Here is a 16,074-nt window from a genome sequence, read left to right as displayed (position 1 = left end):
TTAGGTAAGATCCTTGCACTAAGAAGTGATTTCATTTTTAAAGTGTTGAATTTTGATGGTTCGTGCTCATAGGATTTAAGAAGAAGAGAGTTTGATCAAAGAAGATTCTTAAAGGGTTGGATTGCTCATATCAAAGGTAAGTAAATCCCACCCAAGTTATGATTTGAGAAATCAAGTGTGTAAAGATTTTACATATATGTATATACTTATGATTTTGAGAATTGTTGATGAAATTGGTGAATTATTGATGAGTTTGATTATTATTGATGAATAGAATTTAACCATGAGAAGTGGTTTTGGTTGTATGATGATTAATTGAAGTTTGGTTGAAGTTAGAAAGAGTTGAGTAGAATTTTTGGGAGTGTATTGTTTTGGACAGGTTTTGTAATTGTTTAAGGGAGTTTTACTCCAAATATTGGTGGCTTGAGAAAGAGATATAATTGTAGTCAAATTAGAGTTTGATTATGCATGCAATATGTTTGATGAAATGTCCAAGAGAAGTGTATGCATGAGTTTTATTCATTTATGAATTGATATGAGTGTGTAGATGGTAGAGAGAAACTTTTTTTTTTTTTTATGCTACATGGCATCCTTGCATTTAAACATTTGCATTTAGAATTATAAGCATGAAACTATCTACATGTATATATCTCCATAAGGGCATGAAAAAGCACTAAAATATGTTAAAGAGAAAATAGAAAGAAATGAGAATATTAAGATATTCAAATATGAAATTTTAGTTAAAGAAGTATAAAAAGATAAAAAGAAGAGAAGGTTGTTACGATGGGGAGCCCGTAAGTGACATAGTCTCACATGCACGCCGCCTTTAGTGAGCGGCCTCAGAATAAAAGAATTGTACAGTCCGTTAGAAGTGCGTGTGGATGAGGACTGTACCTAGAATTAGAAAATTCACTCACACGGCCAAAGCTCCAAATCCATGCCTCAACCGAGTTCGATCGTCAAGAAAGAAAATATAGAAAGAAAGAAAGAAAGAAAGAAAGAAAGAATAGAAAAGAAAGAAAGAAAGAAAGGAAAGAATATAAAGAAAGATTAGAAAAGAAAGAAAGGAATAAAGAATAAGAAACAGAAAACAGAATAAGAAAAATAGAAAAGAAAATGCATAATCTATCCATTTGTGCATTTGCATCATAAATATGCATAATACCATACTCATTATCGTGAGTAGTGAAAAATTAGAAAATTGAGAGAAAAACAGTGAGCAAACAGAGAAAGGATGAGAAAGAATAGAGAAAGAACAGAGAGAAGAACAGAGAAAGAATAGAGAATACTCGGGAAATGAGTTGTAAGGAAAGAAAATTCAGGATATAAGCAATGGAGAGAGAAGGGTAGCATAGCGGATTTAATTACTGAGCAATTAGTGCTCACTCCGTTGTTTTCAATGTTTTTGCAGGTAATAGGTGAGTTGCGGTTACTCAGAGCGTCACGTGGTGGAAGGGATGGGCTAAACTGTCAAGTTGCTGTTTTGAGTATATTTTGTAAATATTTGTATATAGAGAAAAATTAAATATGGGTCCATACTTTATTACTCGTTTATATGTGTATTTTCTTATATATATTTTTAATGAGTTTTATTGATTATTTTATGAGTATACTAGATAGAAAGAAAGTATTACATACAGGTATTCTCCTTGTTTCGTAACCAGTATTTGCTGGCCCTTTAGAGCCTTTTGGCTCATACTCAGCCACCTGCTTGTTAGTGTATGCTTTAGAAACCAATCATGTCTTCAGTTCCAAGGTATTATGTTTTGTATATATATGTTAGTGTATATATTTTGTATATATTTTTTTTTTATCTTATCAATAGAAGAAAGTATTCTTATTTCACATGTGGTTTATTGCTTCATTTATATATATGTATTACATGTGAAATGTCTGGATGATACAAATCTTTAAAAGATCAAAATCATCTAAGTATTCCTTACATAGGTAATATTAATTAGGCAATAATATTACATAGCTGACATACTGAATGCCTCCATAGAATATCATGTGATGACATTAGTGTGGGTGATTATAAAAGTTATATCACAAGGGCATTAGGATAGATAAGCGGTTAGTGAACTGTTTATCGAATATGACCATTTATGATAAATCACATGGACATTTAAAATGTAGTCAATGATTCATCATAAGATCGTACTAGTGTATTATTAATCCTTAGACCTAAGATATCACGGTTGGATTCTGCATAAACGCATATGGTTCATATGGTGTATAAACACGAGGCTAATTATGCCATGTGTTCATAAGCCGATTTGGCCATGTGTTGTTTATGTGTGAGGACAAGTGATAGTCAAGATGGGATCCGTTGACTTGGTATAGATTGATATCAATTTCCTAGACAAATGTCAAGATACGTTGGAAAAGAGAAATCTCCGACCGAGGTATATAAAATGTTACCTAAAAGGTTGTTTCATGGTGACATGTTCCATATGTATTAATCGTCAATTTGATATAAAATTAAGATAAGGATTTTGACATACCATGAGTCCATTCTTAATTGGGATTAGACAACAGAAGGATTTGATTAAACAGCACGTATGATTATAAAAGGGTTCGTTGGAGTATATCTTCATTGTGACTTAGGGGTTATGGAGCATTACTAGATGCCTACCATAATCGATGAAGGTTTTGTTCATAAAGAGTTATGACAAAACATATCAGAATAGACTATGAGATTGGGCCTACGGCTAGGCGACAGTGAACTTAAGAGGTCACACATAAAAACTAAGGAGAATGGAGAAATAGCCAAAGAGAGTTGATTATCCAAGGTTGGCTAGCACCTACCAAGGGTAATAAAGTTATTTATATTATTATCATTGAATTAGATTCAATGGAGGGTTATATTAGTTATTATGAATAATTTAAGAGTTAAATTGCTAATTGGAATTAAATGGAATTCTAATTCATAATTAATGATTTTCTTTATATTAAATTGAATTTAACAATGAGTTGTAATTGTAAACATATGAACATTTTAAGGGTTAAATTGTTATATAAACAATTTAAGAGTTAAATTGTTAATCGTATTAAATATTAATCCAATGTTATTATTTAAAGAAGTTTAATAACTTTATAATAATTATAGAATTATTTACAACTCCAAAACAATTATAGAATTGTTTAAGGAAGTCCAAAATAATTATTGAACTGTTTACAAGGCTACATATATAAAGAAAATGACATACCAATTTTAAGATAGAGATCAAAATTTCTAAGAACCCTAAATATCTCTCTTGGCCTAATTCTTCTTTTACCTTAGTGTGGATACTCTTTTGTTTAATTTCTCTTGAAATTAAAAATCTCCAAGGTTGCTAAGGACTTAAGGTAACAAGTTATACCTTACTTGTTTTTTAATTTGATTGAAAATTTTTGCAAAATATGAATATACATGTTATAGTATCACATGCATCATTCTCTATGCATTCCATCTTTCACTGCTTTCCCTCATCTTTACACGCTGTAATGCGTATAGTATGAGCTTTTGCTCGTTTTTGCGCTTTAGTGCGAGCTACATGCATTTTTGGAGGCGACACCGTCTTATTAGAATTAGGCGGCACGACCTGATCGAAACGACCTTGCCTTTGGCTCATCGTTTGGAGGGTGTTGTTAAACCTTTCCAAATAATCCATAACAATCGAATCTAGTTGAGAGGTCGAGGGGTTGCCCACCGCAGTACTTTGGGGAGGTGGAGTTACTTCGAGAGGAGTAATCTTCTGTACTCGGGAGGTCTCCTAGTTATTGGTGCTAGTACACTCAGTTTCAAGACCTTGAGCCATAAGTTCGTAGATAGAACTGATTGATTAGAATACTAGATGAAGAGCTGATGTGAAATCGAGCCCTCCTTCTAGCGCCAAACTGTTGATGCTTGATTTTGACACCAACGACCTCGCACGTGCAAAGTGCTAAGTTGGCCTTAGAAATTACGCGTGATATGATTTTAGAGTTGGGGCAAGGTTGGACAATACTATTGAATGCAAAGACTGAATAATAAATAAGACAGAGGATTTTTATAGTGGTTCAGATGCTTAAAGCAATTCCTATATCTACTGTTTCTTTTATATATAAGTGTTATAAGAGGTCATGTATAGCGAACAACGAACAACGAACATAGGTACAATGACTGAATACAGAGAATATCAAGTCAGTCTCTTTCCCGTAGGTTGTCTTTGCTGTTGAATATTGTGAAAATCAGAGAATGATCGATCTCGATTTTGTGAGGGGGAGTCCTTTATTTATAGCTGTTGAATTCAAGGTAATGATTACAAATCTACAAGTGGTTAGGTGTCGTGCAATTCCTTTCTTGCCTCCCATTGACTGATAACTTAGGAAATATCCTAAAATTATTTAGGGTTTGGACAGGTGTGTGGTCCCCATTTACTTGTAGACAAAACCTGGATCTGTTGGGTTGGTGACAGCCGTATCCTATCAGTCTTGGGGCGACGTGACAGCTCTTGAATGGTGCAAAGCTTTCATGAACTCTGATTGATGCTCGCTGATGTAAGCTTACATTAGTCCTGATTTTTTAGGCATAACACCTCTAAACAGTTTGCTTGTCCAGGTGGTTCAACTAAGCATAAAGACGTTACAGCCTTTTCCATTCCAACAATGAGGTTGTTACTTGATCTTCCTCGTTGGTCTTCGGGAACTACCAGGTTTGGTGATTGACATTGGAGAACAATCATCATCAACCTCAAGATCATACATCATTAGGCTTTTCCGTATTTATTTAACCATATCACCCGAGGTTGCTGCCCACATCCAGTTGCACAATCAGTTCCAAATATATTAACTAAACTCTTATAAGGATATGGGGCATGACTTGTTTCTCCATTTTTTAGTCTCCATGTGGGACTGCAATATTTCCCCAAGTTAAAGAATATTTAATAAATTATTAAGTAAAGAGATTGTAACTAAATTTACATCCCAAACATAATCACTATCAACGATCGACCACACTTGAAACTAGAATAATAACCGATATATCAAAACCAAAAAGAAACATGAGGAAAGCAACTAATTCATTAAAAAGTAATCACAATCCATAAGTTAATAACAAGATAACGTTGAGAAAAGATTATTGAACACTTGAAACTCTAAACTAATAACAATTAATAATATGCCAAATCCTAAATTCTATGAACCCATCTTCCCACGCCATTCATTAAGCATGTTCTCTGCCAAATCATTCCTCCAATTTGTCCACTTATCAGAAGATTCAATTGTGCCTATGGTATCCTCATTATTAGTTTCATTGTTCAATAACTTCATTCTCTAATGGGTCTACTCTTCTAATAAGATTATGCAGTAGACAACACACAATAATTAATATTATGCGGCATTGTGTGTTTTTTGGATAACAAGATGGACTACGTAGAATAGCCCATTGATTCTTAAGTAAACCAAAACATCACTCAATAACATTCCTTGCAGATGAATGTTTCATATTGAAAAATTCCTCTTTGTTTCCAGGTGCACATCCATCTTTCCAATCTGATAAGTGAAATCTCATTCCTCTATATAGTGCAAAGAATTCCTCAACATTTTTATATTTTGCATTTATAAACGGGGCGTAGACAGGATTTTTCGTGGGTTCAAAATATTTAAGTTAATAAATTTACAACAAAATTTTATAAGATCGATATGAAATTAAATGGGTTTAAAATATAAATATTACATAATATGGACATTTTTTTTTTTTAAATTTAAGTGGATTCAATATGAATTTAAATAAGGTCAAAATTGTAAATATTATAAAAGAAATATATTTTTTTTTTAATAAATCAAGAGGAAAAAATTTAGCATTTAATGACAAGGGGAAAAATAAACAATAATGCTACGGACACCGAAAAAATTACACCGAAATCGTGTACCGGCCTACGTGTAACACGTCTCTTATTTTTTTTATAATTTTTTTCTAGTGAACGGCCGTCCATCAAATTTGGACGGCCATTCACTCACATGGACGGGCGTCCATATATACAAGGGACGGGCGTCCCTATTTAAAGGACGCCCGTCCATAAATAAATTTTGAAAATAAAAAAAAAAAACTTTGGGGACGATCGTCCATAAATTATGGACGGCCGTCCCTTACGTTTGGACGGGCGTCCATTCCTAATGGACGCCCGTCCATACTTAAAAAAAAAAAAAAATGTTTGGATGGGCGTCCATTAGAAATGGACGCCCGTCCATTATTTTAGTTTCTACAAATTAAAGAAAAACTTTGGATGGGACAGGCGTCTGTAAGGAATGGACGCCCGTCCATTACTTATGTTTTTGTAAAATTTTTCCAGTGATAGCAATCTCATGCAGTATCTCCTGCACATCATCAGCCAACTTTTTGACGTCCTCCGGCCCAGTATAGTAGTTTGCATCCTGGTTGGAGTTCTGTAGCTATCCTTATTCTCTTCATCGCTGCTGACTTCCCCAAAAATCTAAACTTTTGCCTCCCCAAAAAAACACAGTGAATGAAGACGAAGAAGTAGACGAGCGAAGTTCTGCACCTTCTTCACTTGCCTCCATGGAAACTTATTGCATCCATTTTGATTTAACATGTAGACTTTCAAAACATTGACTTAGACTTTCAAACACATTGCCAGTATAGTACAGTTCAACGAATATTCATGGAAAAAGAAGTGAAAACTTCAAACACATTGCCAGTATAGTACAGTTCAACAAATATTCATGGAAAAAGAAGTGAAAGACTACTTTCATGGAAGACTAAAATAATGACGGGCGTCCATTAGAAATGGACGCCCGTCCAAACATTTTTTTTTTTTTTTTTTAAGTATGGACGGGCATCCATTAGGAATGACGCCCGTCCAAACGTAAGGGACGGCCGTTCATAATTATGGACGGCCGTCCCCAAAGTTTTTTTTTTTTATTTTTAAAATTTATTATGGAGGGCGTCCTTTAAATGGGGACGCCCGTCCTTGTATATGGACGCCCGTCCATATAATAGGACGGGTGTCCATGTGAGTGAATGGCCGTCCAATTGATGAGGCCGTTCACTAGAAAAAAATTGTAAAAAAATGAGAGACGTATTACACGTAGGCCGGTACACAATTTTGGTGTAGTTTTTTCGGTGTCTGTAGCATTATTGAAAAATAAATTAGGTTAAAGTGATGTTTAAAACCTACCGCGGAACTCTTAAGCCAGTTGGTTTACTGGCGTATAATTGGTGCTTACGTGTTTGTTGGGTACGGGTTTTTGTTACTGTAATATTTTTAAAAGATTTTAATTTCTTTTTGTGTAACGTGAAATGGTTGGTTTTTAAAATTCCGCCATGACGATGGCCTTGTCTTCTGTATATATGGCGATTGTCGTGCAATTTACGACTATTTGGCGGTGACTGTGCAATATCATTATTTTAATTTTTTATAATAATATTTGAAAAAAATAAAATTAAATGGGTATATAATTTACCATTTAAATTAACAAAATACTTTCATATGTTTGTTATTTACTAAACACTCTTTAAAAAATAATTAAAAATTAATAAAACAACCATCCACCCATTAAATACCGACAGCCGGTCACTACCGCTAAGGGTGGTTGGAGTCGCCTTATCGGCGTACGACCAGTGGATCTGATCGGTTGTGCGTCTATATGACCTTTTTCAGTGAAATCCACGATGGATCTAACCGAAAAAAGCCAGATCTACGGTTAGATTTGGTCGCATTTGGTCGTCAACGATTAGCTACGACCACGACCAGATCTTTGGCTGTAGATTGGCCTTTTCCGGCCAAATTCATCATAGATCTAACCAGAAAAGGCTAGATCGACGTAATATCGGTCAGATCAACTGGTAGTGCGTCATTATACCAGATTTGGCCAGCTTCTGATGGTGGTGGTCGGAATCTAGCAAATGTGGGTTACTGGGTGTTTTTGTTAATTTTTAAATTTTTTTGTGAGGTGTTTAGTTAAATTAACAAATCTAGAGAGTTTAAAAATTGAATACAAATTAGGGGGTTTAAGAATTAAATAATATAGAATAATATTATAAAATAAGAAAATAAATACATTTAGGATAGAATCGGTAATAAATAATGAAAATTGTGAACCAAAAACCCCTTTAAGGTTTTTGTCGGACAAATCTTTAATTTCTTTTTAAACTCTTTCCAGTCAAATTTAGGTCAGTTTCAGTCGGAGGGTATTATTGTCTTTGTATAAACTCTGAGAGTAAAGATTCCATTAATGACTTGTTAGTTTTAGGCGTTATATCCTAGCATTTAAACAACTCGATCTTGATCGAAGTTGAAGAAAAACTCCTCTCTCTTCCATGGTGACACCAATAAACTTCAAACAAAACCCACCTATATATTTGTTTTGATTTCTTTTTATTCTGCATTGTGATTTTAGTTTGTGATTTTAGAGGGGATGGTGCTTACTTAACTATGTTCAATTATTTCAGGAGTCTCAGTGTTAGTTTCAAGAACCAGTGGTGAGGTGCACTATTTTGCCATAATCATCTACTTTGAAACAAAGCAACACACCAGCCACTGCAAATTTTGCAGCTCAGTAGAGACCAAACTAATTGTCGTTGCTTCTACATTTGCCAAAGATGGATTTGGCTATTCCTTTACACGCTTTTATTCCTTCGGTAACTCGGTAAGTACTTAGTCTTTTTAACACAAGTTAAATTCAGTAAATCCAAATTATTTCAAGAACTCATTTGTGTATTGTACGCAGGTTGCTGTTTTAGTTACATATTTTTTGTACTTGGCAATTGCTGGATCTATTTTACCTGGTAAAGTGTTTAACGGGGTTGTATTACAAGATGGCACTCGACTTCATTATCGATGCAATGGTTTGTTTTAATAAGTTGTTTGCTTACCATTTGCTCAAGTTCTTTAGAATTTTGATGTGTTATGTTTTGGATTTTTAAATGTTTCAAATGGGTTAACTGTTTTGTAATAGGTTTGTTGTTGCTTGTATTGTTGGTTGCGCTACTTGGAATTGGTGCCCAGATGGATTATATCACCTACTGTAAGTACTTGCTTCTCCGTGTTTATCCACTGGCTTGTAATATATAATCGTCTTCAATTCCTAAAATTACTTATGGCTCTGTGTGTTTTATTATCTTATAATTTGTAAATAGGATAGTATGATGTGAATAAACATTTAGATAGTGTATCTGGCTTGAAATACAGATTTTTAAATGTTGTATGCTGTGTCATGAGTATTTTTGAAACTCAGAGTAGGTGTGTCGGGTGAAATGGTAAAGTTTCAAAGTGATAAACTTAAGATTATAGGTTCAAATTTGAGTATAAATGAAATGTTTGGACAGTCCTATTGGACTGGACTTTTGATGGTGCATATTTTTGTCCTTTTTCTAATTAAATTAGGTTTATTGTATTATTTGTCATTTATGTGAACTTGAAATGCATTCTAGAAAGTTCAATGGCAACAATTAATCTTTGATTGTTTACTTCAGTTGATATGTGCATAAGTGTGTATGTGCAGACATGTGCTCTAATTTGATGATCTTGTAGGTGATATCAGATAGAGGACTTGAGCTGCTATCAACAACTTTAATGTTTTGTTTTCTTGTAAGTGATGTAGTTTCTTCTTTGGTGCCTGGAAGTTTGGTATGTGGTTGTCTGTTTTGTAGTTGTTGAATGAAATACTTATGCATTTAATTGGTAACATTATTCTTGAGTGCATGCATGCTTATGTGTCAGCATCTTTCTTCAAGTTACCTTATCATAACTTATAGCATTATATGTTATGAACTTGTTGAAGGTTGAATTTGCATTCCGACTCAAATCATTTAATTATAATTTGGGGTGTCTCCGTAGAGCCAACCTCAACCGGTGATTGTAACATATGAAGATTAATTCGTGCTTTGCTAAAATGAGTTGATTGAGAAAGTTCTGCTGGTACTTAAAATGCTGAGTGCCTAGGGGTGTTCAAAAAATTCAAAAACCGAACCGAACCGAGAAACCAGTTCGGTTACGGTTCAAAGAATTCAAAAAACTGGATTTGGTTTGGTTTCCGGTTTGGGTGAAAATGCAAACGGTAACCAAAACGGTTTACTAATATAATATATTATTATATTAAATTAAAAAAAATAATAATCTTATGGATTATATATTAAAAAAATAAAAATTAAATTATTTGTATCAAATTTTAATGTATTGTTAGTTGTGGTCATGGATATGTATGAATGTTTAATTTTTATTTGGATATGTGTTGTTGATGTTTACAATAATTCAGGAAAAAAAAAAAAAAAGTTTAATCCAATTTAAGGGGAAAACAGGTTAACCAGTTTTTCAAAGCGGTTAACCGGTTTTCGGTTGACCCAAAAACCGGTTTTCCCCTAAACCGGTTCGGTTCAAGAAAGCAGTTAACCGGTTCGGTTAACCACTTTTGAACACCCCTAGAGTGCCTCATTGATCTTTAAAGAGACATGGGAAAAAATGACTTCAGTATAGACCATCAAATTTTCGTTTCTTTTGTTTACTGTCTTTATCTATTTCAACATTGGGAGACCAGACTTCCATTGTGTTTGCAATCATGTTGATTAATTGATTACTAAGAGGGAAAAGTATTCTTTCTTGACTTTTTAGATGCATACATCATGCAGTATATAATTTCTTTTTGCCCTGATTTATATATATATATTAACTGAAAAAGTTCTCAATTCATAGTCTAGTTGAACTCAATATTTTGGTCCTAATGTAGTTTAATTGCATGGCTGTAAGTCTTGTAGTTGAGCTAATATTATGGGGTCTACCAAATTGATTCCCTCTAATTTTATTATTATTAAATCACATTTTCTTTCTTTTGCTTTCCTAATCAGTTGTTGCATTTGCCTTTTCTGTTTTATTCCAGGTGACATGGGTATCTTTGTTACTGGGTGCAGGTCACACAATAGGTGTTTTCCCTGAAGCCTCATGTCACGAAACCTTTTACATGACTGGTATTGGATAATTAACAATTACACATATATTCTAAAGCATATAAATGTTTCTCTGAATCATATATCCTATCTGGTTTTTGAGACAACGACTGCCCATTTAATTTAATCATTTTCAAAGAACCTTTTTTTTTTTTTTTTTTTTTTTTTTTTTAACTGAATATTAATTTGTGTAACTGAAAATGGAAAGTTAGTGTCCATGTCAAATACTTTCTTTCTGTCTGTTTTGGTCACTTTTAACGTCTTATTTAAATTCCTGATATTTTACCTTGTATAATTTCTTTAGGTGGTTTGGAATACAGCTGAATCCTCAGTTTAGGGCATTGATCTCAAGTATGTAATCCCTCTTCAACTTTCAGGAAACTTTTGTTGATCTGTCTATAAGAATTTTATTTCATAGCCTTAATTTGAGAACTCATGTGATTATAGTTTCTTTTGGAAGGCTGGACTATATTCTCAAATTAAACGGATGGTGACTCTGTAGTGCAGTGCAGAGATTGATAGTTTGGCCTTTGCTTAAATGTTAGATGAGAATTATCGTATTTCCTAAACTTGATTAGGATGGTTTAAAGTATTTGATATTCCTATGACGATGGTTACTGTAACATTCTAAATCTCTTTTATTGATTGAGATGTAAAATATATTTGGACATGCTGTTCAATTCTAATGATAATGGTTATCCTCTGTAGATTCTTCTTTGTTAGAGCTGGAATGATGGGATGGCTCTTATCAATTTATCAGTTCTGGCAAAAGTTTACAGAATGGCACCTTATCTCAATCAATGATCCTCTACCAGCTATTCTGTGGGGAATTGTGTGATGCTAAGTAATACACATTTCTTTTTCAATATTTACATGCATTAGTAGTTGTTAAGTATCCGTTCTTTCTATATTTTGTTCCAGTTGTACATCCTGGACTACTTTGTTCATGAGAGTACATGACCTCCACGTAAGTGAATTACTAGTATCCCTTTGGTGTGATCATCAAAGTATTTTCAAGCTGTAGTTTCAAAGTGAACATAGTTGGTTACTATATTCATCATAGAAAACTCTTCTTCTGTCTTCTGATTATGGTATGCCGTTCATGTGCTTGACAATATATTGAAGCAGTAATGACAATTATTTATTTTGATTTCTGTTGCTGTATATTCTTGAAATTGGCAGGCTTTACTGCATTAATTATTGCTCTTACAATCAATATTTACTGGTTTGCTATGCCAGCCATATGATCATAAGGGAGTATAAATGGGTAAATAAAGAAGAAAAAAGAAAAGAAATTAAAAAAATATATAGTGTAAATCAAGTAATGCAATATCTTTTTCCTTTATTTGGATAAATCCATCTTATAGATCCAACAAGCGAAGTTTCACTATTCTAGTCCGTTAAGTTCTATTGAATATTTTGAAGTTGTAGGCTGGTCATTTTTATATGATTTAAGTTACATATCTGATCTGTTTGTAAATGGTTGCTTTTACAGGTGGGACATAATTGCTGAGAGATTAGGCTTCATGTTGGTATTTGGGGATCTAGTCTGGATTCCTTTCACTTTTAGTATCCAGGCATGTTACTATAACTAAAGCATGAAATCATCATCTTTCATTTTATCTTTTCTATTTTTTTGAAAAATTTAATTATTAATATTTTCTTGTATGTTCTTCTGATCTAGTCTAGATTTCTTTCACTTTAGCATCCAGGCATGAACTGTTAAATAGAGAATGAAAGCATCGTCTTCCTCTCTCTCTCTCTCTCTCTCTCTCTCTCTCTTTTATATCTATATTTCAAATTTTAGTTCTTAAGACTTTCTCGTATGTATATGCACTGTATATTCTTTGTATGCTTGATCAATCTTTTGATTATAAACAAAGGGCATTGCAAATTTACAAATATAAAATGGACTCCTTTGTTTCACAAAACAAAGATCACTTCTCAAATTAGGCATAAATTTTCTTGATTCTCTTTGTCATTACTATTTTAAAGTCCTGATATGTCTACTGAAAGTCTTTTGCGTCATATATCTTGCAGTGGTAAAAATATCAATGCATAAGTATATATTGTTATTTGAAAATTTCTAGGAAGGATCTGGATTTTTTACTCTATGTAGATTACTCTATTGATTCCCCTCTGCACACACACACCCACAGAACAAATAATTGGAAATCATTTCAAGTCAGGAATGGCATCTAGAGAGAGGTTCCGACATCTTCTGGATCTCATATCCCTTGAAAACCATAATGATCTTAGAAACACTTAGGTAAACCAAGATATAATTATTGGCTCTCTACTACTCAAAATTTTCCCATGGTAGTTGTATTCAAGTGCAATGCTTGGATGAAATCATGGAGAGACATTGTATTTGAAATAGCTGTTCAATTGGTTATGCCTCAAGATGTAGATTATTTTGTTGGCCGCTCATATGCATGGTTGATCACTACCAGTTGTATCTAGACAAGCCATATTGCGAAACCATGAAAGAGTTATTTGAAGACTATGTATACACTCTTCAAACTCTTCCTTACCACAATTTGGGATTCCAAAGCAACAAAGTAGATATTGATCAGTGAGAGCCAATCCCCAACTCTGTGAACTTGAAGATTTGAATTGGAACAGCTTTATTGAGATTATTGCCATATTTTGTCAACAACTAGCTGCCCCTCAGTTGCAAAAAGATGGATTGGACTAGCAAAACTAGACGGGAGGCATGGTGTAAGGATTAGAACTTGATTTCAAGCAGTCAGAGAACACTAGATTGGGATCTTGAAGTGTTGTCGGGCACCATTGATGGTTTCCTATTCCATTGGAATATAACTGTGTTGTATTTCTATCCTAATCAGTGTTTCCATTGCAATGAGTATGGTTGGTAGTTGCCACTCTTGTTAGATCCTCTAAATCAGAAATTGAGCAATATTGTGTCTTATAGTATCTTGTTTGTTATGTCTATCATGTTACTGTAAATCATGTGGCTCCATAATATCATCTGGGCGAACTGTAGTTCATATCATTAATTTAGGACTCCCTTAGAATAACAGAAATGGAGTGACTCAATTCCATACCTTCCAAAGTATTTGGAGTAATACAGGTCCAACTTGTATGTCAGCATCAATTTTTGGGCCAATCCAATCACTCACTTCTCTTTCTGTTGAGTTCAGGAGTAATTCTGCTTGAAAATGTGATTGAAGAGGCCTCTCAATCGAATTTATCTGTAAGAGCTCAATTCACATTCATGGTAACCTTAGACATTGATTTAAGCCTGGTCAGACTTTTTTTTGAGCTCCTTGTGCAATTATTAATAATGGTCAATCCAGAATCTCAAAGAAACATGAATGGTTTTGTACAAATATAATTGTGTCCATATATATGACTCTGGTTATTTCATATTATATCAATTGGTTTCCATGAATTGATGTCTTTTTCTTGTTACAGTGTTGGTGGCTTTGCATAACAGGGGAGCTTACAACTGTGTGGTTTGTAGCAAATTGTTTAGTGTTTTTGATTGGGTAAATATCATGACGTATAGTTCATACTTTGTTGCTTCAACCTGACTTAACTTTTTTCTAAGATTGTGCTTTAATATTAAAACTGTGCAGATATTGGTTTCAGAGGAGCTAACAAGCAAAAACACATCTTCAAAAAGAATCCCAATGCACACATTTGGGTAAGCCTCCAAAGGTTATTGGGGGCAAGTTGCTTGCTTCTGGTATTGGTGAGTTTCCAATACATCCTTGTAATTTCATCTTTTAATATCAATGGTATCAAAGCCAAAGTAATTTTTTAATTGAGTCTAAACAGCAATCAGAAAGGATCAAAGAAATTGGAATGAATGAAGAGTTAATGCAGTTAGATACTTCATTTAATGCTAGTTGTTGTTAAATAATTCTCAATGAAAGTTTCATAATCCGAGTGGAAAGCTAACCCATTGGGGCTCTTTAAGACGTGGTTAGAGCATCTTTCTAAAGGACTTGGATGTGAACCAAGAATTTATCGAATTTTAAACGGTCAAAGTCTGTTCTCTCATGGTGAACCTGCAATTTTATCCTGTTCTGCATTCTTATTCTATTGTTTACAGTTATCATTTGCATGGAGTTGGCAGCTCAATGCTGTGGCATTTCTGCTAGGAACTCGTGCTTGCAAGTTGGATCTGGTGTCAGTACTAATGATTCTCTGAACAATGTAGAGTTCCTCCTTGTTAGGGATTGGTATCGGTAGAAGGGACAACAGACATTTTTTTCCCCTTATCTATATTAGGAAATTGTTGGTTGTCTTGAAGACTCCTAGTCATATGTGTTTTCGGTAGCATTTCTCTTGTATTGGGCTTGAAGTAGTCCAGTCATCTTTAATGCTTAGTTCCTCTTTCCGATCAAATTAGATGCAAAGCTGTGTCTTAACCTTACAGGCTTTTACCCCCAAGTGAGTTGGATTCCTTTCTTGGAAATGGATCATAATGCTTGGCATGCGTTTTCTATCAAATACAGAAAAAATTGTAAATGTGCACTTCAACTTAAGAGGTCTAATGCCTGCTTGCAACATAAGAAATGGATGAAATGCAGACCCATGGGCCATGCTCGAAATCTCCTAATCTATGAAATATAAGTATTAACATTGAATGTAGGTGTCATTATTTTGTGATACCTGAGACACCTTCTTGGATCTCTGTTTAGAAAGACTACGGAGTCCACTTGAAGATAACCTTTAGGGATATAGACATCCGTAGGTTTGACTTTAGGCACGTTGTAGAGGGTAGCCTTTCATATCTCTTGAATGGTGGTACAGTCCAAGTTCTTGATGCCGCATTATATACTGTGATAATTTTTGAAGGGAATGGCGAGGCACTGTAATTACCTTGGGGACTATTTGCTGGCGTTGTCCCTTCGTTTTACCTTGTGGGATAAGGTAAATTTCAAATTTTTTAACTTTATACAATGACAGTCTTATAGATTTAACTAGTATGCAATTTCCGCTCTGAAATTCACTCCTTTTGCAGTTCAGCGGTTCCTTATTTTTACCCTATTTATCTTCTTATTCTGCTAATATGGAGAGAGAGAAGAGATGAAGTTCGCTGTGCAGAGAAGTATAGAGAAATATGGGCAGAATACTGTAGACTTGTTCCATGGAGAATATTACCATATGCTTATTAG

General features: G+C 34.0%; 1 pseudogene; it reads left to right on the top strand.

Annotated features, from left to right (window-relative positions):
* The first annotated feature begins 8,584 nt into the window (after positions 1 to 8,584).
* On the top strand, positions 8,585 to 16,074 carry LOC116111110 (annotated as a pseudogene).

Source organism: Pistacia vera, unplaced genomic scaffold (genome assembly GCF_008641045.1).
Source record: "Pistacia vera cultivar Batoury unplaced genomic scaffold, PisVer_v2 Contig626, whole genome shotgun sequence".
Classification (NCBI taxonomy): domain Eukaryota; kingdom Viridiplantae; phylum Streptophyta; class Magnoliopsida; order Sapindales; family Anacardiaceae; genus Pistacia; species Pistacia vera.
Note: the sequence above shows the minus strand (reverse complement) of the source record. Positions and strands in the feature narration are given on the sequence as shown.